Source organism: Heliconius melpomene, chromosome 1 (genome assembly GCF_056956725.1).
Source record: "Heliconius melpomene rosina isolate 202511_hmr_F chromosome 1, ASM5695672v1, whole genome shotgun sequence".
Taxonomy (NCBI): domain Eukaryota; kingdom Metazoa; phylum Arthropoda; class Insecta; order Lepidoptera; family Nymphalidae; genus Heliconius; species Heliconius melpomene.
The window spans coordinates 8111025-8134083 of NC_140389.1; the positions used below are offsets into that span (position 1 = coordinate 8111025).

At 31.3% G+C, this 23059-nt stretch overlaps 1 protein-coding gene across 9 annotated transcripts in view; it reads left to right on the forward strand.

Annotated features, from left to right (window-relative positions):
* Positions 1–23059, forward strand: part of Pde1c (Phosphodiesterase 1c) — a 271568-nt gene that overhangs the window by 91113 nt on the left and 157396 nt on the right. For 3 of the 9 annotated variants that reach the window (XM_085191013.1, XM_085191207.1, XM_085191157.1), the window contains exon 1: positions 15255–15415. The exons of 2 other annotated variants lie outside the window; for them this stretch is intronic. The gene's annotated coding sequence lies outside the window, so the exon portion shown is untranslated. Of the gene's footprint in view, positions 1–15252; positions 15416–23059 lie in introns of those variants that run through there. 4 more of the 9 variants (XM_085190766.1, XM_085191099.1, XM_085190682.1 and 1 more) reach the window with 2 other exon arrangements.

Here is a 23059-nt window from a genome sequence, read left to right on the forward strand (position 1 = left end):
ACGTAGTGCACTGTATAGTAGATCTCTACTAAAAAAAACTCAAAAACAAAAATCGTATCCAGATAGTTTGTTTTCATTTAAATGTCTAAGTTTCGTCAAAAGCAGCTTTGTATTTGGTAAGGTCCATAACTAATTTACAAGTTGGTTTATTTTTTTTTAATATTAGCTATCTGCCTAAAAGTATACCTAATGGTGCAGAGTGGGTGACGATATATTACACTGGTATCGATATCCATTCACGCGTATCCTATTGGGATATAAAACTTCATGGCCCTCAATAGAACGAGTCGGACGTAGCCACCACGTAGAGACAAATACCAAATAAATTATTTACGATCACAAATCATGATGCTATAAAATCTGAGCTGACGTGTGGACACTTATCCCTTTTACGGATATATGTAGACAATTTCTGATTTAAAATGTTACAGAATCGCCATTGAGTTTTACTACTCAAATTGTGAAGATAGTGGGAAACGGAGTGTCATAACACTGGGTTTTCTATGCTTATCATTATTATTTAGTAAAATATTTTGGCACTTATTTTGTTTTCTCTGAAGTTTAGAAAGTTATCATAATTATATAATTAAGTTATTACTTATAAAATTAAGCTTATTTAGCAAATTCTATATAATTTTGATCTGTTTTAATCATTTTCTAACCGCACAATATCCTGTCCGCTGTCGGCCGACCGCCAATTGTCCTACAAAGTATACCGCAAGCCAAATACTGCACTAGCTAAATCTAACGGCGCATACATTTTAAATTAACTATAATTTAATTAACTTAGAAACATAATTTTAGGAACCACAATCAATTATAAAGTAATATAACTATAAAAATAGATACTAATACCAAGGAAATGAATGAAATATGCAAAATTTGCCACGAAACCATAAGGAGTATTAAAAAAATAGCTGATGTAACTACTTTTGTCAAAAGGCTTAAGTGTAAATAGACTGGACATATTGTAAGAGGTATCAAAAAATAGAATAATATACACTTATGATACCCAAGATTTTTTTACATATACTGTAGGCGCATCCCTTGGCAACCGCCCTTCTCGTGTAAAGATGCGTCATGTATTTTTAATTTTTATTATTTATTTATTTATGTTAGATTTTTTGAAAGCAAAAATTAAAGTAGGCACTAACACTATTGAAGAATGGAAAAATGTATTTAAAAAACAGTTGTGGGCACTGCTGTGGCTCCAATTTTATAATAACAAATGCAAAGCTCAGCTTTCACCCCGGGAACTGTACTATTATTTGTTATTTTTTTATTTTCGAACTTGAGGTTAACGCTGTTAACCCTATTGGCCTTTACAATGACACTGGTTGCTAGTCATGGCGGTCAGGTTGCTAGTTATGAAAATTAAAAATGTTACAATTATAACTACAAAGGCAGCGATTCATAGCAGACAGACAGTATGCCACAATTGTTTTTATTATAAAATGCAAATATAATTTTGATATAACACAAACAAAGGCCGTATATATTATATTAAAATAAGTAATAATAAATAGTATTTGTTGGCACATCATCAGAGGCCTCTTAGTGGTTCATTGTTGAACTAATCAATATTATTTTCATACCAAGATAGAAACAATGCCTCTGCAAATACTACATCTAAATGAGATATTCAAAGAGAATATTTGCTATTTAATGCCTAAAGTTTTCACAATATTATGTTATAAGTTTTTATTATGCAGTTTTTTTTAAACATTTTGTATAATTTAAGGTCGAAATTTCTTGTTTCAGTGAATATCCTCGTAGAAGTACATATCATTATGCACCCCGTTTCTCGTAGAGGATGGAAAGTTTCATTTCTATTTATGCAAGACAAAATGAATCGAAGCACTCGTTCCTTATTTCTTTTCTTTTTTACTTTCTGTACCATGATCGTGAAATAGAATTTCCCTTATTATATGGTTATAAATTTACTACTAGGTATTTTCATATGAACATCTTTTCTAAGTCTCGCAATTCCAAAAAAAAAAAAATTCTTATACCATCAGTTTGTTGTTGTTGTTTGTTGAGTTAATTAATTTTCACGGCACATTTAAGGCTGAACAATTGCATTAGTAATATAGTTTCTTCAGTCTAAGGGAAACGTGCTTTGGGTTAAAATGTTTACTTTTTACTTCCTAACAGACTAGAAACAACTCATTATCATATTAAAGAGGGCGGAGTGCTTTTCCACTTGACTCTCTACGTCGGCTCTACCGTTCCCGTATGTGTGAAGCTAAAATTATATATTTGTTAATATCAGCGCTTTATTTGGATAGCAAAAGACACAACACACTTCAAATATCAATTTCAACGTATTACTAGAATAAACAGTACAAACTGAAGGCATATGCATATGTCTGTGCATTGTAAATAGCAGAACGTACGGCGGAATATTGAAAATGTAAACCAAACGTGATTTGACAAACAATATATTAATTTACATGACTGTTTACATTTTCAAAATATAAATGAGAATAAAAAATTGACATGTTGTTTATTTTATGCCAATTTTCTATATCTTTTACTTTCTGCCCAAAGATCTGTTTAGCGGCAGAATTCAACACCGTGTTTTGCTGTATGTAAAATTAAAAAAAATAATAATAAGCAAGTAAATATATATTATCTCCCTTATTTGCATAATACTACAAAATCCACGATAAAACAAATTTCCATTCAAAATGCTCCATTATTCCGGTGGTTAAAAGCTTAAAGCTCAATTTAAAGCTGTCACATTCAAGCCTGCAATTACACAGAGCCCGTGAAATTTTATCTCCGCTCATTCGTTCGGACCCATTCACTCCACTCTAGTGGTAGATCTATCCATCAATGAAAATTCTCACTTCCGTTGAATTTCGTACCCTCTTTACAGCTTCCGATGAATGGTTATAAATCTTTTCCCTTAGTTAAGTGAATTTATTATTCTTTAAGTTTGAATTACCTATATTCCAGACATATTAGCATATATATTTAGTCTATATTTTTTTTAGCTTCACGCTTTTTACCGTTTATATTAGGGGCAGAGGGAACCAAGTATCAAGATATCTATACTTATACTAGTATACTTGAAGTATATAGTATACTTGAAGGAATTAGGGCTCAGGTTCCCTTGGTTCCACAATGAAAATTTAATAATTTATGACAAAAAACAAATAAATATTTATATCTGTGTTGAACACAGGCTTTTATTCAAAATGTCACCTTAAATAACACATTTGAAAATTTTCCGCCTAATTTAGCGAGGTCACTCGAAAACGCGACAGAAATTCGCCGGCCGTCCGCGCTGTTATGGAAAATCCTTTGAATTTTAAATGCTCATTTATATTCCCAACACGTTTTGGAGTCTTATGTAAGTTCAACATGGCTTTAATATGAGCTTTGAACGCGACAAGTACCTACGCATAAGTTTGCAATAAATTGTGTCAGTTGATTTATTTTTATGATTTCAATGTTACTTGTAGTCACTACCCCCAACGCACCTCATTTTTGTCTATAAAATATTATAGAATATTATTTGAATATGTCATATAGAAAACTTAGTTATTTCCATTAAATTGGGGCGAAACTGCAAGTATAAACAATCATGTATTATCCTAATAATATTTACACAAAATTTGTAGAAAATTATATTGAACAACCCTCAAATGGTTTCTGCGAAGTTACACATTGCCCTGTAAATCCATTCTTCGTTTCCGTGAAATATATTTCTTTATATACAGAACGGATGATACCTTTGCTTTTATAATCATTTTTGTATTTTTTTCTTGTCATATATCTATTAAATATCTAAGTGTATAATAAAAAAAACTATAAACCATAAAATAAACTTAAAATCACGAATGGATTGGCGTATGACCTTACCGAAGATGATTTAGTTAAAAAGTATTTAAAATAGAAAACCAGTGAGCTAAACTTAGCTCAAAACAATTGACGCCATTATTTGGAACTGCGTGCTTCGAGATAATGAAAAGATTATTTAGAATACGCTCTTACGACAGCTTTCAGGTTTTAATATATCATAAAGCTTATCTTCCAATGACAGAGAAAACAATGTACGGAGAACTTGGCTATCATCACTACACTCCCACTTTTATACATATCTATATCTATGCTAAATATTAAAAAGTTATTTTGTTGAATGTTCTCTTTTTTATGATATTATTCACGACAATTCATGTTGAAAATTTAAATTAGGTTATTTTTAGAATACACAAGATTGTCTTAGCACAAGGTTCACTTTTCTTATCCTACCAGAGCAGGGAAGCGAAAATGTTAATAAATAAAAAAAAATATTTCTTTTCCTGCGCCACGACTGGCCTCAACTGGACTGGACTTTAAAATTATATGAATTTTTTGTTCAGTATTCTTAATGGATTTTTTATGGATGGATTCTTTATTTATAGACTTCACGTGAAATCAATAAAAAATATGTATTTTCAGTTCTAAATGAAGCTATGCCGAAAACAAGTCACGTCAAACAAAAGCAATACTTCAGTGTCATTGTAATAGATGTAGTCATTTCTAAACTATTGAGTGACACGATTTAGATTATTACTTTGAAAGATAATCATTTTCATTTACTACTAATAGCTATTTCCTACTGATTCACGCTCTGAGGAAATTAATATATTTAGAAAAAGAGAGCAGGACCTGAATCCACTTCTCTTAGAATCCAAGCATTTCAGCCAACTAAACTACATGTTTTTATTTTTATATGTAATTATTACAACTTAATTTTGTTGTTAGCAGCTCTGTAGAAAGTGTTATTCAGAAAGAAATAAAATCAACATATCTAAATAGGTATAAGCGCGGCGATGAGTGAAATGAGATGAGGCGCACAATGTCTCGAAAATTCAGCGGATGAAATGTCTTAATTAGGTTCCATCTGATTACCCTGCCATGTAGGATAAACTTGAAAGTTAACTATGTTAAACTTATTTTTAGAAACGTATTGCAAAATAAAACAAATATGTTATATAAAATTTCCTTCTCCTTTTGTCCTCTTGTTATTTTTTGAATTACTCTTTAAATCGAACTTTATAATAAATTTTGAATACTATTTATATTTTTATTTATTTTTTCAAATGAATGCTGTATCTATAGCGAATCACAATACTTCTTAGAACAAAAATAAATATATTGCTCGCAGACGTCGGTTAAACGTTAATTGATGTCTCTGAGTGCGGCTGAATTGTGTAAATATTATGATTGTTCGCCACTAAATCGTTTAGGTGAAGCATACGCACCTATACATTAGACTTTAATGTCTTTTAACAGTTTTTGACATTCAACAGAGTTATTTTACGTTAACATTTTAAGTTTTATGTTTCAACAACAAACATAGATAACTAAAATAAACTAGAATATTTGTTATTTAAATAAAGCTTTCTATATAAAAATATCTTTTGTGTGCTGAATGCCGGTCTTCAGGCGTGGAAGTAAGATGTTCCACTTTTATTTTGATAGGACGAGAGTGAATGACGCTTTTCGTCTATTGTTATATATGTATGTATACTATATTTGAAATATTAGTTTTTGAAATGATATTACGTTAAATACTCAGTAGTATTTTTCTTAGCTTCGTGCTGAATTTCGCATATAGCAGGATAGGCAGATGGAATCTGGGAACCTAGTGTTAAGACATTCCATTCCTATTAAGATACTTTTCTTCCACACCTTCTGATGAATTTTTGAGGCATTGCGTGTTCAATGGTGAAACTCAACGCCGCGCTTTGTCTCACTACCAGAACGAGGTAATGAAAATATTTCATTTTCTGAGTGGAAATCGAACTCACAACCGTCGCGCTTACAGTCGCACGCTAGCAGCTAGCTAGCAAGTACTGTTATTTTTAAAATTTCATAATTACATAGCGAGTGTTGTGATTCCGTGGATAAAGATTTAATATAAACATGAAATAATGTCTTCTCAATATCAATTATTTTAAAATTTAAATTTATTATATGGCTTTATGTTACATTTTATTTAATTATATTATTAATGGTAAGTGGCTGTAAGCTGAACTTTTTAACTAGTTTTCAAGCGTACTTTGAATGTTCCAAAGAGAGCTTATACGTGAACTAAGTAATACAAATTGAGAGCTGCCAATTAAATATAGATTTTTTTGCTCGGTCTCGATTTACATACTTGAATATTTTTGAATACCTTTAGTTTCTAGATTTTTTTACTAAATCCGATAGAGGTTAGCGTTTCAATATTTATTAATCTAATTTCCTCGTTTCGGTAAAATATAACGCGGCGTTTAATTCCGCCATACCATACCCAATGAATCGAGTTCAGAAGAAAAATATAAAACAGAGTGTCTTAACACTAGATCCTCTACTATGCCAAGAAACGTCAGGTTGAAAAAAAAAATTTTAGATTTATAAAGTATTTTATAACAATAATTTACAATAGAAGCTTATTTATTTCATTTGTAGTTCATAAAAGCGGCAGCAGTACAAAGCTTAATTCAGAACAAAGCGTTCATATGTTGTGGCTTACAATATATGTACTCACGAGTACGGCAATTTTACGTTGCTCACTTGATCTTTGAATATTAAATAATATTATGAATGATTAATAAATAATTAATTAATATTAATAAGCCAAGAAATCTTTTAACGAGGCCCTCGTTGTGTAATGAGACAATTACGGATTTGATTCTAACTCGAAGGATTGAATTATTAATATTTCTATCACATTTTTTCTATCAACTCAGATATCAAATACGACCACAAAGTAAAAATAGTTTAAAACTACGACAACAGGCCATTAATTTAACGATATTTTAACATAAATTGTCTTTTTTACGACAGTTTTTAACGAAGAGCTCATATTTACGTAGACCTTGAGGGGGTAGTTTTATATTCGACTAAAGTTAACTTGCTTAATGAGTAGGTACAGTATATTTACTCGTTCGTTTTTATTTGTTCTTACAATAATAAAGGTAAATTAGGGGTGACCTTTGATGCAAATGAAAATTTTGTAGTCCAGTTATAAATTTTACTACTGTGACATAATATTTATAATAAACATTACAAGTTACTCCTACTTAAAAAAAAAACCTAATATAGTAAATTTTTCTGCTATACTCGTTATAAAATACATAAGTGAATATACTATAGGAAAAGAGAATGATATTATCCGTCATAGTGTTCTTATGAATTATTCATTTTTTTTTTCACCTCAGCTTCACGCTGTAACCCGCACACAGCAGGATAGGCAAAGGGAACCTAGTGCTATGAAAGTATCACAGCACTAGGTTCTCTTTGCCTATCCTGCAGGAAAATAGGGAATGGATAGGGAATTCCCTATTTTCCTCCAAATTCTGGTGTGTTGAGTGACGGAACTCTACGAACGGAATCTTCACTTCGCAAGGAAAGTCTTTGTTTAATTAAAAGTAATAATTAGGCCATACACAATTAAATTGTGTCAGGAAAATCTCTAATTTCAAAAGCTATTTATTATCTATTAAGTAATCAATCCCTGTCTACGAAGTTTATAAAGATGTTGTGTACGCCTATCGGCTTACAGCCCTCGGGCCTCGACCGACTTAATATTGTACAAACGTAAATAGTAATAATAAACAAAATAGGACCCAAATTTAACTTTCAAATTGTACTTATTATTATCAAGTAATATAATTTTGTGTCAAATGAAATAGTTGTGCCTCTGTGGAATAATAATGGGAATTGAACCCATAACCGTTATGTTTACAGTCTTTTTTTTTTTTATGGAAAAAGGACAAGGCAAACGAGCGTTCGGGTCACCTGATGATGATCACCGCCGCCCACGACCCCGTGCAGCACCAGAGGAGCTACAGGTGCGTTGCCGGCCTTTGAGGTGGAGATAGACGCGCTTTTTGAAGGTACCCATATCGTACCGACCTGGAAACACTGCCGCGGGTAGGCTATTCCACAGTTCGGTGGCGCGTGGAAGGAAATTCCTACGAAACCGCACAGTAGTGGAGTGCCACGCATCCAGATGGTGTGGATGATATTTAAGTTTGTGACGTGCTGTGCGGTTAGAAAATGTTTACAGTCGCGCTCTTGTGCCCCTGCGCCATTCACTAGGTTCCCAGGTTCCTTTGCCTACCCTGCTACTTGCAGCTTTAGCGAGAAACTAAAATTAACATAATAATATTGCGTGGCAAATGGGAACAATGTTTGTATGTAAACGTAACTATTAAGAATGGTTTTCATTTCCTCGCTCTGCCAAGACAAAGCGTAGCTTTGCCTCTTGCCATGTACGAAATATGAAGAATTCTGGTGGAAGATAGAGAATGACATAACCGGAATAACATTCTATATTTCAGTCGAAACTTAAAATAAAATGGGTTAATAAATAACTTAGTTTTTTATCATTACATGAAGATAAAAGTTAATAAAGTTTAATTTTATTCGGATGATACCAATAGCCTGTGTATACCTACCTACATACCTGTAATAAACATTTTTAAGGTATTTTTACATACTTAGAAAATAAAAAATACTTTTTTTCTAAGCATATAAAAAATTGTGCCGTACTTTTACGGTTTATTAGAGGTGTGTGTTCAGATCCCACTATATTCAATTTTTTAAACGTTTCCTAAAACATATACAAATACAACATATTCACACATATGTTTAATATTTACTTACTAGTAAACCAATACGTACTGATATATATATATATATATATATATATATATATATATATATCCTTAGATAGAAGGTAGAATAATCTCATCTCAGCTGGACCCTTGCTTAGAAATAGAATCTGATAGTAATATAATTTGTCAACAAAATATCCAATAAACTTGTCCAAAATGTACTCAGAAAGTTGCTTCATCAATAAAACATATATAAGTTTGTTTATTTTGCTTATTTATTTCTGGTTGGCTGCTATACTTGACTATATGAGTATTTTCTTATTTTCTTATTGTATGTATTGTATGTAAAAATATATATATAAATATGTGCGATTAGCTTTACACTGTATCCCGCATGTAGCAGGTTAGGCAGAGGGAGCTTAATTTTACGATATTCCGCTCTCCATTTTCTATCGTAATATTACGAACTACTACTATCTACTCCAATCTAGTTTTTAACACGCTTTTCTCTCTAATCTTCCATAAATAAACAATGCTTTAAAGGCATTTCATTGATACAATACGCAACTGTCCGATGGAAAGCTACCAACGATTCTGCTGACGACAGCTGATAGAAATCTTAATAGTTACTCTTGAAATTATATTATAGACCTTATATTAAATTTTTAAAAGCTCAAATCTGATTTTCAATATAAAATATATGTAAAAAAATTTTACAAATTCATTTTTATAAGATCTGAAACATCTGAAATAGGCTGTAATACATTAAAATAATATATTTCTAGTCTTAGATAGTAAATGTCTTATCTATCCGAGGAGAGCTTTAAGACGGTCGTTCACTGATAACGAGGGGTAAATCGAGTGACAAGGGTGTCTATTAACTTACCTACCCTGGTGTTTAAAGCCCGCATTCTCTTTGGCGTGGCTTGTATTGAAAATTTTACTTTTATTGATCGAATTGAGTATGAAATGCATAATTATATTAATTGCTTTTGTTGTCCTTTAGAAACTTCTGTGATATATAATGTCTGATGATAAAAAAATTAAATCATACTCTAAAAATTACGTATATATACATAATAATTAAATGAAGGTCATTGTAGCGCAGCGGCATAGGATCTAACTGTAAATGTAAAGAATTATTTATTTTCATTTTCTCTTTTATCTCCTTCTGGTCACAAGAAATTTGACGGGAAATAGAGAACAGAGTGACTTATTACTTGTTTGTATAAGAGAGATGAAGCATAAAGTTTAAAAATAAAAGTATAATTAAAATTTATGAAAATATATTTTTAAAGTAAAAAGATGGGAACCTAGTGTTAATACACTCCGTTCCCATAAAGACTATCTCTAATATACAAATCTAAATATATATTTTTAAGCATTCATAATATATTCATCAATACTGATTTAAACTCCATTGCATATCTAATATCTCTTCAAATGTTTACTCTTCAATACATATAAGTGATTGTAACAGAGCCACGTCTAAAACTTAATCTCGACCGATTTCAATACTGACATATATAGGTCCTTTGTGGTGAAGGCAACGGTTGATCAATTTGAATATAATTGTTCAATAAAAGTGAACTAGGCTTGTCGTGTAGTTATTAATGTTTCACGCTGTATCCCGCGCACGGCAGGGTAGGCAGAGATAATCTATTTTCCGCCGAATTCTGGCGCATTGCGTCTTTAATGGCAGAACTCAACGTCTTTTGCCTGGACACCAGAGCGAAATGAAATAATTAAATATTTAATTTCCTCGAGTGGTAATCGAACTCACAATCTGTCGCGATTACAGTCACACGCCACTACGCCGCGACAGGCCTCAATCTATCTATTTGCTATTTAATTTTGTTTATTTTAATATAAACAATAAAATATAGATTTTTATATAATAGTATTAGTACTATAATTTTAACAAACATTTGTTTGTGGCCTTTCTTAATATGTTATACTAGAGAGCTTCTTTGAGAGAAAGCAAGCTTAACACCAAAAAGAATTTTCTGAATATTCGTATTCTTTTAAAGCTCTCGAGAAATCTTTAAACTACTAAGTTTGAAATTATTATTCTTACATGAACCATTTATATAATAACTTGCTATGTATGACATATTTTTATACACTGTACTGAAAAACCAAATAAAAAAAAACACAATTAATATAACATTCTTTACTCTTTCACTACTCTCTCTAGAATCATAAGCTTACATCTCTACATACAAAAAATCAAAGAAAATATAAATATCAAAAAGAAATAAAACATTTTTCAATATAAACATAACTAAAACAGTTTAACAAAAGTCCATAACAAGAATAAAGTTCATTATAGTTACAGCTTAGTATTTTCTTATACAATCTAGAAACAAGATAAACTTTCAATATTTTATTAATTCCGGAATAATTTACGTAACGAGCAAAATAGTTATTCATCTAGTTGGAAACTTATAGTTCACGCGTTTAAAATTACTTCGGAAGCATGAACTACCGATACTACCAAGTATTTCATTTATTATGCATCTGGAAAATAAGGTAACTCGAGCTCTCTCTTTTCTTTCATTTATTTTATATTTATTCATTTTATAAAATTCTTTCATTTATTTATTTTATAAATGATATTGGATAAATTAAATACTAATATACTAAATATTAATTTATAAATAATGGTTATTGCGAGATTGCAAGGAAGAGCTTGTAAATAATTCTTTACTCTATTCTATATAATGTAATAATTATACGTGCTTGTAATATATAATCGCGTCGGTTGTAGGTTCGATTCTTAATCGACGGTGAACTATCTTTAATTTTCTTGCTGTGGTAATAAGCGTTGAGTTTCACACTCAGCACGCAATGTCTCGATAATGGTGCGGAAAGTGTTTTAACACTAGGTTCTCTCTGCCTACTTTGACGTTCTCCGACTAGGTATTAATAACGACCTTCTGGCCATTTGTGGAGGTCGTTCTATGTATACTAAAATATAGTTTTTTCGTAAATACATTTTTAATAATTTAGTTAAAATGGTTCTTAATTTCTTTTTAAATGTACGTGCCTTAAGCCATTTCCTTACAGTTGTGTACGTGACAAATTAAGAATAAGCGGCGAAGTTTCAGGAGAAACTTCTTTTTACTTTAAGAAAGTAATATAAATCTTATTTAACTTCTTCATTTCTCGGGAATAAAATTGGTAAGCCTATTGACAATATATTAAATATATATCGTTCATATGCATGTAATTGTTACACTTAATAAGATATGTAATATATGCATATATAAAAAGTTTGAAAGGCGCAATGTATTTTATATTAAACTGATAATTATTAAAATATATTATCAAAAATGTAAAATAAAATAACTATGAAAGTTAGTTCTTTACGTAGGAAAATAACGCGATCTTAAAAATAACAAAATATATATTATTAATAGTAATGATTTCATTATAAAAAGTAATAAATGTTAAATGGGAGCCAAGCTAAAGGTTTCATAAGTATTCTGGACTTTGCCGATAATAGAAAGGGAGATCCATATGTTCTGTGTTTACTCGGTTTAATAAATAAAATTAAAAAAGAATAAAAACACCAAATTCGTCGATCTAATAGAAAATATGAATCTGGTGAAATGTAAAACGTTATTAACAGAAAATACGTATACGTTAATAGAATGAGATCTGAAGAACGTTTAAATTATTACAAAAAAGGAGAGGCAAATGACAGCAATAAAAAATACCGCGTTATGGCCACTCAAAGCACTCTCATTAAACGGGACGAGTTAGACTTTATTATGCTTATCACCAATCTTTTCCACTCGGCGGGAAATTGAAAAATCAATTCGTTTGATTCAAATCATCCCTTACTGGCTCTGTTAGATTTAATATTTTTGGGGTTCTATAATTATTCTTATTTCATACGTTTACTAGTTGGTGCCTGAAATTTTGTTTGAGTGTATTTTATAAAAAAACAGCTTGATACTTTTTCAAATATAGTAATAGAGAACTTAATATTAAGGCATAATTGCATGTTGAATGGCAGAACTACTATCAGAGTAGGGAAAATAAAATAAATACTCATTTCCTCAAATGAGAATCGAACCCAACCGTCGTATTTACAATCAGACGCTATATATGCGATGACTTCCGGAGGCAAAACAAAGTGAGAAAATGTTTTTGATTAGATTTTCATTCGAAGGAATAGTTATATTTAAAGTCAATACTACTGTCTTACAATGTTTCAATAAATATCTATATATATAAAATCGAAAGGTCACTCACTCATCACGAAATCTCAGAAACTACAGGTGTTAGGAATCTCAAATTTTGCATAGGAGTTACTTATAGGACGTAGGTGCTCGCTAAGACGGGAATTTGTAATATTCGACTTCTAAGGGGTTGTATTTGGGGTCGAAAGTTTGTATGAAACTTCGTTACTACAAATGCTAGGAGTCTCAAATTTTGCATAGACGTCACTAGGACGTAGTCATGGAGACAGAAATTAATAATAACATAGTTCACGCGGGTGTAACCGCGAGCGGGCCGCTAGTATATAATATAAATAAATCAGCTTCACGCTGTATCCCGTACACAGCAGTGTAGGTAGAAGGAACCCGTGAATGAAGTGTTAAGGCACTTCCCCACTTGCCATCTAATTCTTGAGACATTGTGTATTGAATGGCGAAACTAAACGCTGTTCAAGTTTATATAAAACGATAAATAAACATTATAGAATAATAATAAACTGAAAGTAAAGTGTGAATTCACTCCCTCAGTAGTACCAGATTAACACCTGTCCCTCTCTAAGTTTAGTAAAGTTTCGCTAAGCTTTAATGTTAGTAACAACAAACTTTGTTATCTGTGTTGATCAATCCTGTATTTTACATATATTATAGATATTTTAAATAGTGGTACTTTTATTCAGTTTTACATTGGAGCCCGCACATATAGTAGGGTAAGCTAAGAAAAATTAGTGATAAGATACTCCGTTTCCCATGTTTCCCGCAATTATCTAAATATATTCCTGCTCTTGTAGGCGAAGCACAGCGTCTAGTACCGCAACTCAACTAGCTTTGTCTCAAAAATTCGGCAAAGAATGGAGAACAAAGGATCTTGGAACCTGGTATAGGTTCCCTCTGCCTACCCTGCTAAACAGAAAAATCCCTGACGATATTTTTTTTAATTAATTTCTTGAACAATTAGAACTAGTTTTCTACAAGCTATAAACTACACATAGACGACCTAGAACTCAACAGAACACGAAGGTTAACAAAAGAAAATAGAAAACGACAGATGCAATAAACTTGACAAGATAAATGTTACCATAGAAAATAGTTTGTGGAACACCTGTTCACAAGTTTTGTATTTTTCTCGTTTTTAGAAAAAAAAGAAGTAAAATGTTTTGTCATATACAATTATTTTTGATAAAATATATAATTAGATTTGATTATTTATTTCAAATTTTTTTACATTATTTAAGTGGGCTGCCACCGTGGCGCAAGGACACAAGTTTGCGACTGTAAACGTGACGGTTGTGAGTTCGCATTTCCTCGTACTGGTAACATGGCGAAGCGCGGCGTTGAGATCCGCTCATGGCTGATGGCTCAAGAATTCAGCGGAAAGCGGCGAACAGAAGTCCTTTAATGAGCAACGGAGTGTATTTATACTAGGTCCCTAAGGTCCATCTGGTTACCCTGCTATTTGCGGTATACAGCGTGAACCTAAAAGAAACGTTCGTCATTCAACACATAATGTCTCGAATTCGAGCGGAAAGTGGAAGAAAATAAAATAGACGAAAACTGAAGAAGGGAGTGTTTAACACTAAGTTATTTTAGCCTATTTCACATAAACTATACAACGACGCAGTACCCACTATAGATATAAGAGTATAAATAGTTAACACTGTTTGTAATGTCGAACTAATCGAGTGTTTTAAGAGAACCTCGTGGTCTTGAACTAAGATAAAATAAACATAGTTAATTTATTGCCATGTTAAATAATCATAGCAAGATATTTCATTCAATCATTTCTATAATCATTATGAAGTTTCATATTTTGTCACGCATAGAAAGGTAAGCAGAGAGCCGCTAGTGTTAAAACACTCTGTACTCCGCTTTTAGTCGGGATAAGAAATACTTCTTGTAGTCTCTTGAATGGCTGGATTCAACGACCCGCTTAGTTTAGTCAGAGCAATCAAAATAAAAAAAAATTGCTTCGAATTAGTAACGTTATTTTCATTATGTATGTAAGGACATATTGTAATCGTTAGACAAGAACGTATGTACGAGTACACGTACAGCACGTAATATTTCGAATTCAGGCGGAAAAAAATAAGGAAGTGCTTTATCACTAAATTCTCTCTGCCTACTAAGCTAAATACAGAATATTACGGAATTTTTTTTTATAAAATATAACCCTCTGGTTATAAGTAATATTTACATAGATAAGATGAAGAGAAACAAACTTTCCAACGCATCGTACATTTAATTACTATGCCTAAAATAAATCGTTACTAAATATATTACTAAATATTAAACTAAGACTTAACTCTAATAACCAATAACATATTTAAGTAATATTAATTTCTGTACATAAGTTTTCATCTAAGATGATAGCTTATCGGAAGCCATCAGATGAGATGGTCGCATTGCAGTTCGAAGCGCGCTGAACGGCAGACGTAGCCTCAACTTTTTGGTGAGAGCACGCGTTACGTAAAGTTCCGTTCATAACGTAATATTGTGATAGACATGTGAATGTGATAGTGACTGGATTTGAAATAACTCATTGTGATAGTGACTGAAACTGAATGATTTGAGTGATAGTGATTTTTTGTGGTAATGTTTGAAAATGGTTTTAGTTTTAGTTGTTTAGTTTATTTGCAATTTGATTTTGGTACAGTGGAGTTTAATGGTTTTCGTAATTATAGGGTGTTGTTTTTATATTATACGATTTTTTATATTAATATTATTTCTCATTTGCTCTGAGATATGTGGAAAGTGTAGTGATTATTCACTATTTTTTAACATTCATCATAATAATTTATAAGAAATTAAAACGATTAATAATATAACTTAACTTTCGGAGTCAATAACAATTATGAAAGCGCGGATGTCCATAATACATGTAAATATTAATATTTACATATAATTTCCATTTGTTCCAAAAAATATTAATTTATTTTTAATTATAATTTTAAAAATTAACCTTTTCGGAACACCCAAATTATCGTACTTACCTACTTTGTAAATTATGAAAATTATTTACATATATTTGTTGTGGCCGTTGATGTTTATTTAACGTTTTCAATCGAAAATAGCTTGAAGCACTTTGTATATCAAATAAATGATAAGCGGCGGAAATTATAAAAGTGATGCTATAAATATTTTCACAGTGACTATTTCTTATTTTGTGAAATAGTTTATTTCTAATAGGTACTTATGTCCATTAGAAATATGAAGAATTAAAAGAAATTATAAATTGGTTTTTATATATTTGAATTAGATAAGCAAAATTATTTAGATATTTTTTTAAATCAAGGAATATCATTCAAGATTCACTTTCATCATTATTTATTATACAAAAATAACTATAAAATAATATTTTTTTAATGATTATTGTCTATTATATAATTATGTGTATGTCTGAGTGTGGGTGTTGATATAATTGTTTTAGAATATTTATGTATACAGGATGGAATTGTCAGCACCACTTTAAATGAAACCACAGTTTTAACTACTCTATAAAAGTCTAATATAATTCGGAAAAAAAATAATTACCAAAAATGAAAAAGTTATTTTTTCAAACAAAATAAATAATAAAATTATCGTTTTAAAATAAAACACCATTTGTAAAGTATAACACGCACACACTTACCTGTCAAATCGGAAACGTCGCACACGTATGTGTGCGTCATACGAAATACAGGTATGGATAAAAATCGTGAAATGAAAAAAAATTAATACGTCCAAACTGTTGAGGTACCTTGATTAATTTCTTAGGTGTGGGTTTGAAATATATTACCCTATATGCAGTTTCAATAAAAGAAGCGCTACCTCTTTCACCCTGTATATTTACAGTTTCATTATTCCAATCCCAAATCCTGACTTTCTGCCGACTTTTCGAGGCGTTTCTTGTTGGAACTAAACACCGCAATTTTTTTCTGAACAAAGATAATTTACAAAAATATTATTCACAATATTATTTTATGAATGAATGGTATTCGTAGACTGAGTTATGAGAAATAACAAACCTCTATTAATGTAAAAACACAATTATATTAATTTAAGCTCCATGTTATTTCTAATTGCAATTGTATATATGAAATGTAACGTGTAATGTAATATTTGAATGCACTAATATAATATTTATGAATCTTATTATTTACACTATGTTATTAATATTTAAGTAAGCGTTACTTAAATAGTTATGTTCTCTTTCCTATAAAAAACTTACTGTGACTGATTTGAAAATACTATCTGAATTTCAATACTAATATTTAAAATCTGAAAAATATGTTTAGTTGAATTGAATATTCCATGCGTCCATGACGTCATCGTTGCTCAGGGGCACAAGCGAGCAACTAATGCAGGTTCGATTCCGTCTCGGGGAAATAAAAAAATAATATTTTTATTTCCTCGCTCTAGAACCGCCTGCCACTCAACCCGCAATGCTTAAAAAATAATGCGAAAGTGAGAGCGGAAATGTCTTAATGGCATAAGGAGTGTCTTAACACTAGGTTCCTAGCTTCTCTCTACCTACCCTACTATGTGCGGGATACAGCGTGAAGCCTTAAAAATATTTCATTTATCAAAGAAAGCGATATTACACTACGTTGATTGTTTCAATGGAACCAACTGTACCTGCGGTTAGATTTACCTCAGGCAAATAGAATGACTCATATGTTGTATATAACTTTCAAATATTTCCATTTGACCGCGCGCTCAATGCCGCAGGTCAAAGCTAGTGTATTATAAATAAATATTGATCCAAAATTTATAAAATTATTATTGTAATTGTATCCTATTTTATACTACTCGTATAATAAAAAACTTAATGATATTAAAACCTTGTAAATAAAATATGAATCCACTATCTCCACCCTCATATTAATATTATTCATCACGTTTCATGCCCCATGGATGTCTTTGTCGAGGCAGAATTCATTTACATATCAAATTGCAAGCATATAACATGAAATGTAACACATAATATGGAATATGCCGTATCTTTCTTGAATGGTTAAAGCAATTCAAAAAGGATTTTCTTTTATAATAACTCTATGCTTCTTAAAACTTTTACTTCTTAAACTGTAAACACCTGTCGGTAGGAATTAAAAAAAATAGGATTTTACAGTAACTTTCTTAACTCATTTAGTAAAATTTGTATCGCCTAAATTGTGAAAAACATAGAGTTAGAATTCCAACAATCTCTTTCTTTAATATTCGTTTTAATTCCACTATGGCGTCTCTGTAATTAAATTATTAAAATATAAAAAATATACTCGAATTGATAATCTCCTTCTTTTTGAAGTCGGTTAAAAAGAATTGCTTTATGGTTTTTTTTTTTTTTATATAATCGTCCCTCTGACGTAATCAGAGACTTTGTGCTTTATAGTTTGCCGTATAGTAGCTTTGGCAAAGAAAACCTGGAGGTAATGTTAACTAGCTTCAAGGTGTATCCCGTATACAGCAGGGTAGGGCAGAGGGAACCTAGTGTTAAAACACTCCGTTTCCCACTTTCCGCCGAATTGTGGAGGCATTGAGTGTTGAGTGGTAGAACCGGTTGACCATCCGGAACATTTAATAAACAGGTACCTAATTAGATTGCTTACGTATTTTAATATATTTATTAGAATTGAAAGGAAATTTATTCCAAAAATACGAATCATATTTTTTTCTGAGTATACTTATTAATATACTAGTGGACCCGGACGCGGCTACGCCTGCTTAAACTATAAGAATATTTATTAAATATATTTTCAGTTTTCAATAGAATTAGTAAGAAAATATAAGCTTAAATAATCAAAAAGAATAATAATTAGAGACATATTATTAGAAAAAATAACCAACATAACAAGTAAAAGTAACTAAAGGATATTTATTCTTAATATTAGAAAAAATACCTAGAACCCGTACCTAAAAGGATACTTTTTGCCAGCAATATCACATAAAATAAGAAGAGAACCAAAGTGTATTTTAAATTAAATATAACAGCAAATAAAGTTCGAAAATGTATGAAAATTTATAAAACCATCAACGTCATCTGCCCGTTCGCGTCGGTCATACTGTGCCGCCCGCTAGGTGGCTAGGTCATTTGGAATCAGTGATATCTCCTTAATTATTTATTAGAATGTTATACAGTAAACTATAATTTCAATCTAGATAAAATGCTAAAAGTCATTCTTATATTTATTTTCGTAAGGATGAATATCAAAATGTCGCGGTAACGGTTGCGTAGCGACGCGACGGTTGTTATTACCATGGCAGAATAAATTGCATGTCAAATTAGAAAGTACTTTAAAATATATTAGTTTATATGTATAATGTAATGTTATATAGCCTATAGCACTTCTGAAGAATGCAGCTTTCATACAAAACAAAAACAATGTAAATCGGACCAGTAGATCCAGAGATCTTAGCGTTCAAACAAACAAACAAACAAACAAACTCTTCCGCTTTATTATATTAGTATAGATAATATATATTTGTCTACTAACAAGATATCGTGACTGGAAAGTCTTTAGTTTCATATTTATTTTTACGAGGTACTAAGGCTTAAATGTTTTGTTGAGAGCCGAAAACCACGATTTTATTTTTTATAGCATTATTTATGTACACGCTATTATTACGACTAGCATATATATTATTCTTAAGTCTCATAATTTTTTCTTGAGCCCATTGTGACGCAGTGGGATAGCGTCTTACTGTAAAGGTGACGGTGGTGAGTTCGATTGATATTTGGGGAATTAATTATTTTCATTTTCACGCTTTGGTAGGGCACAGATAAAGCGTGGGGATTTAAGCGGAAAATGGAAAACGGAAGATTTTAACACTAGGAAGTAGGTACCCTTAGTGCATAATTATACTTAGTGTGAAGTTAAGAAATATATGGACCGTTTATTTTGAGAGTGGTGCAAGTCCATTTTCTTTTGTTTCGAGAAAATTAAAGATTGGTATGTCGATGATTATGCAATTTCATTTACCGACCGATTTTAAGTTGTTCAAAACATAGGTTTTTTTTGAGAAATTAAACACGGACTAGTTATATATAAAAAAATTACATTAAATTAAGCATGAATTACGTGATAGCTCATTTTTCTCAAAAATGGACTTACACCACTTTCAAAATAAACGGTCCATATATTCAAGAGTTTCATATACATACATTCGCCTTATGTAGCTAACTAAGTAAGAAGATAAATCACTTAAAAAAAATTAAATTAGCTTCGAGCTCTATTCCGCACACAGCACGGTAGGCAGAGGGAACCTAGTGCTAGAACACTCGGTTCCCCACTTTCCGCCGAGTTCTGGAGGCATTGCGTGTTGAGTGGCAAAACTCAACGCCACGATTTGCCTCGATATCAGATCGCCAAAATATAAATGTAAATAAATATTTAATTTCCTCGAGTGGGGATCGAACCCACAACCAGTCAATTTTACAGTCAGACTTTGTGACTACCACCGCCTATACAGGTGGAATTGTCAGCGCCACTTTAAATGAAACCACAGTTTTAACTACTCTATAAAAGCCTAATATAATTCGGAAAAAAAATAATTCTCAAAAATGAAAAAGTTTTTTTTCAAACAAAACAAATAATAAAATTATCGTTTTACAATAAAACGCCATTTGTAAAGTATAACATAGGCACGCACACACTTACGTGTCAAAGCGGCAACGTCGCATACGTATGTGTGCGTGACACGAAATACAGTATGGATAAAAATCGTGAAATGTAAAAAAAATCCTATGTCCAAACCGTTGAGGTACCTTGATTATTTTTTTTTATATTGAGTTTGAAATTTTTTACCCTATATGCAGTTTCAGTAAAAGAAGCGCTGCCTCTTCCACCCTGTATAGTAATTTCACCATAATAATATGGCTGTTCCACTTTCATGCAAAAATTACTGAACAGATTTAAATGAAGCTTTGCAATAATATAGCTAATAGATTAGAATAACATAAAGTCAACTATTAATATTAAAAATGCGTCTATTTTGGCTATAATATAACAATAAGTTTAGGCAGGCGAAGCCGCGTTTGGATCACTAGTCTCTCGTAAAACTATACACAACCTCAAACATTTACTTTTCACAGCGAAATTCAGCAAGATTTCTTGGTATTTATGCGTCCCATGTGAAAAAGTTGGTACGCCAGGAAAACAATTCACTCCAAAGGTCAAAGTTCACTAAGCCTCATATAACTTGCATTCTTCGCCGGGCCTTGTTCCAAATTGTTTTTTGCTATAGTAATAAATATTTCATATATTCGCTTAAAAACTCTCCCAATATAGGCCGTAGGGGGAACATGTAATTGAATACCTTAAAAAATATTTCGGTGGGAGCGCGTTCTTTGAGAATTTTTTTCACTAACAACGTTTCAAACGGAGCTTTTGTTTCTTATTGCATATTAAAATATAAGACATTTGAGAAAAGGTGAGCGTCGTGTCGTTTAAAATAGTGTACTGTTAGTTCTTTTTTTTTTTTGCTACTATTTTTAAAAAATGTTTATCTTTTACCGTACATATCATGTACTATTTCAACAAGGGTGTGTTAATATAAATTTATAATCAAGTTCAAATTAAATATTAAAATATCATAAAAAAATGATTTATTTCAGCGTAATTTCTTTCTGAACCGCTTAAAATATATACACGGTACATTTACAAAGGCTTCCGACAGGAGAAGTACTTCTTTGCTCATCCTTACCTTCAATTTGCTTTACAAAGCTCCTTCGTGATAGCCTAAACTAACAGGTACTTTAATATTAACAACTATTAAAGTTTAAAATGTTTTTTTTCATATTTGAGCTTTGTTTACCAAAGCTGAGAAAGAAAAAATAAATTTAATAATTGTATCGAGGTCACTCTTTTTATATTCTCTCTGCGCTAGAAGATCCTCATCTTATAAAAAAATATATGAAAAAAAAATACATAAAAAGTGACATCTTAGTATTCAAATCCAAACTTGTGTGACGGCACGATTTTTAATACTTATGACACACTTACAGAGTTTTGGCACAACATGCTACTTGAATTTGAATTTTTCTTATTTAAACATAAAAATCAGTGTGCTAGTAATAGAGGCCAGGCGTGGCGCAGTCGTGTCGGTTGCAGATTCGATTCCCACTTGAGGGATAGAAATATTGAATATTTTCATTTCCTCGCTCTAATAAGGAGGTAAAGCGCGGCGTAGGGTTCCTTCACTCACACGCTCACATGCAATGTCTCAAATCGAACTCAAATAAAGTATTTTAATGTGGGATGAAATGTGTTAATACTAGATTTCAGGTTCCATCTGCCCAGGTTCCCAGCCATATGCGGGATATAGCTTGACGCTAAAAAAATATAATTATTTTCCTTTCCTGTCTCTGATAATAAGTCATAGCGTAGCATTGCTTATAGTAATTCACTAGGTTTACTTTTTATTTTAAACATATTTTTTCTTATAGAAATTGAACGTATCCTGAGATAGGTAAAAGGAAGGTATTTAACTCTTTTGCAACCCAATTTCTTAGACCTTTTGGTTAGATGGGATATCAGAATTATACACTTAACTGCCTTCGGACAGCCCGTAACGAATGTCGTTGATGTAGAAGCAACTACGGTAACTGGTTATTTAGTGTCCCCTACGAACCACGAAAGTCGTTTGCATATCCATCAACTTGCGAGTTGTGACTGGAATTGGCTTTGCTTAAACGAAATAATCTTGGTGATAATGAAAGTAAATAAATAAATAAATAAATAATGTTTTTAGAATATTAAATAAACTGTACGTATATTAGAATTATGTTTTAATATACATAAATGTAAACAAGCTAGCACATAATATAATTGACTTTTTTTTTTCAAATGCTACCTTCTCGAAGTACCCCTTATTAACAAGGACGGAACTTATCGCCACCCTCAGCCCCTCAGAGTGGGAAATTTTAAATAAAATAAATATAATTTTTCCTCCAACCAAAAATGGAATCTAACAACCATCACGTTAAATCATACGCTGTCCCGTTACGCCAAGATCGCCTCTAAGCATCCTAATATTATATCCATCCATCCATCCATCCATCCATCTTTAATATTATAATTGTGAATGTTTAGAGTTGTTTCAACAATTTTCACACAAAATCTACTTAACGGCTTTAGTTCAAAATATATACCTTATAAATTAGAATAACACATAAGCTCCAATTTACTTAAGGATTTTATATAATTTAGTGATAATATAACAATTAGTATAAGCGGGCAAAGCCGCGCGTGACCACTA